We start from the raw sequence: 2,746 nt of genomic DNA on the forward strand, positions 1-2,746 counted from the left end.
GCCTTGAAACTTGTGCAAGTTTAAAAGCTAATGTGAAGGAGCCATCTCAGCTCATTTTTAACGCTTAAATTTCCCCATGTATTCATTTTCCTTCTTAGCTTCTTATTTCTACTACAGAATTAAAGAGACACCTCGAATGGAATAGTGTAAATTTTAAGCCCAATATATACTTAGTTATTAATGTTTGAAGGAATGGACAGTTGTATTTCAATGAAATGGTAGTACTTTTTAGTTTTTTGTCTCACAGGTAGGCAGCAGATGGTTGAAATTCTGGTGTGTGTGGCTGGATGATGCATGATCTGAGGACCCCTGCACTGTTGAATGGGAGACAGGTCTAGAATTTTCCTATAAATGTATTAACATATGGAGCAGTCCAGGAGCAGCAGTTAGGCAAACACCACAGCTTGCTGCCCTGGTGCTGTCTCTCACTGAGCTCACCACGTGAGTCAAAGGCAAGTATGTCTTCCCAACGTGGGAAACTGGATTAGGGTCTGCTCAGGGGCACAATGTTTGGCAGCTCTTAGGAGCTTCTGGGTCTCCCAAGAAACTAGAGATCCTTCTGTCTTTAAAACTTTGAACTCAAGGCATACCAGAGAGATATTTGCTTCCTTCATAAAGATATCTATATTCTTATTAGGAGAAACAATGAAAAACACCTTTCCATAATGCCTGCCTTAGCTCCAGGTTTTCTCATTCACTCCTCAGGACAGCCCTGTGTTATAGATGAGTCCCATTTCACAGATGACAAAGCTCCTCCTCATATAGCTTCTATCACCTGTCCAGACAAGTGGGAGTTTGGGAATGAGGTTCCATCCCTCATCCTCACTAGAGGACAATGGAGCAGCTTCTCTTTTAGACAGTGGGCTTCCAGGGTTGGAGAAATGGTCATTTTGCTCTCCCCTGATAAAACAGGCCCAAGGGGTAATCCCTCAAAGCCTCTTTTGATGAATATGATAGTGCACATACATGTGCACATGCGTTCATTACCTTGGAAAAGCATTCATTGGGCTCAATTTCATGGGGAGATGACGTAGAATCAAAATGGAATTGACAACATATCTCCGTGTGTGCGTGTGTGTGTATCAACAGCCTGTGTATAGGAAGTGCATAAAGTCATTACTTATAAAAGTACAACATGTCAGGTAAAAACATGAAGATGACATACTTCTGAGAGGCAGGTATTTCCTTCTTTACCTCAGAGTCCCTGTTCCATGGTGTGCAGGACAACTTTTGAGAACTGGGGAAGGTAGAGTTATCATTTGCATGAGGAAAGCCCTTCAAGAGTCAGGTGTGGAGGTTTCCACAGGGGGACCTTTTTCCAATATCCAGAAGCAAAGAGCAGGGAGATGGCAATGGAGGGGTAGCTCTGGTGGCTTTCAATGGGGAAGGAGTTGATAAGGGTATAGTCCTTCGGCTGGGCACCTCATGGCAGCCCCCAGGTCACCACTGTCTGCAGCTGAGAACCAGGAGTGCTTTTGGTAAGAACCTTCCTTGGGTCATGAGAGGATAGGCACAGGGCCTGGCACCCAGAGAGAGTCCAGTGCTTGTCTGCTTACTTCACCTCCTTGTCTGCTTACTTCACTTCCATTCTCTGTGTTCACTTCCTGTATTCTCCACCCTCAGTTGGGTACATCCCTAACTTTGTGCTAATCACCACTCCTATCATTCACATTTTGGTTGGGTGGTAAGAAAAGTAATAATACTCATAAAACTGAAAACACCCCCCACAACAGTAATAAAGATAGCAACAATTATGGCACACATATTAGTTAAATTACTTGCTCAAGATAAATCAACCAGCAAGTAATGGTTCCCAGCATCAAATTGTGGTCTTCTGACTGAAAAAGCCCCACACCTAACCCCTGTTTCTATATTGAGTGTACTTCTATGTTAGGACTGAGGCCAACACGAGGGAAGGGACTCAACTCAGGTCCTGTAGTCAATTGATGGCTCTGGAACTGAACATATGTTTGATGACTTCTGTCTACCTGGCCTGTTCCTATTCTTTGCTCTTCTATACTAATTCTTCTTCCTGGGGCTCAATAAGAAATTGCTCTGGTCAAACTAGAATGAAAAAAAAAGGAGACAAGAAAGCATGAGGAAAAAGGAAATGATGAGATGGAACGAAAGTTCACTTCTTGCTGCTACATTTCCAGATGCTGTTTCAAATCTATTTTACAGGACAGAGGAGGCAAGCTGGGCCAGGAGTAATATACCTCAAAGTCCTATTGCAGGCAAGACATTCTTTGAGGTTTTCTCCTTTTCTTCTTACAAGTCTAGAAGTAGGCACCTTTAATCCCATTTTACAGATGGCCAGCCTCAGATTCAGAGGTATGCAAATTTTCCAGGGTCAAATATCTACCCTTTGCCCTCTACACAAATCAAGCAGCAGCCTCCTTTTTAGATGACAGAATTCCAGGGCTTAAAGATTGATAATGGAAAACTTGCCCGATGTGGAATCTGGGCTGTGTCATGTTCCCCATTGGACATGAAGGTGATGATGGGGATGAAATCCTACTCTGTGGGCCAAGAGGACTGGGTGTGGGGACCAAAGTGGCTAGCTGATTCCTGAGGTGCTCAACTGGACCCAGGAAGCAGCATAAGATGTTGCCCTTTGGAAAGAGAACCTGAATGGTAGGATATTAACATGTACACAAACTACTATATATGTGTATATATATATATATATATATATATATATATATATATATATATATATTTCAGATTATTTTCCATTATATGTTAT

This window comes from Hippopotamus amphibius, chromosome X (genome assembly GCF_030028045.1).
Source record: "Hippopotamus amphibius kiboko isolate mHipAmp2 chromosome X, mHipAmp2.hap2, whole genome shotgun sequence".
NCBI classification, from domain to species: Eukaryota; Metazoa; Chordata; class Mammalia; order Artiodactyla; family Hippopotamidae; genus Hippopotamus; species Hippopotamus amphibius.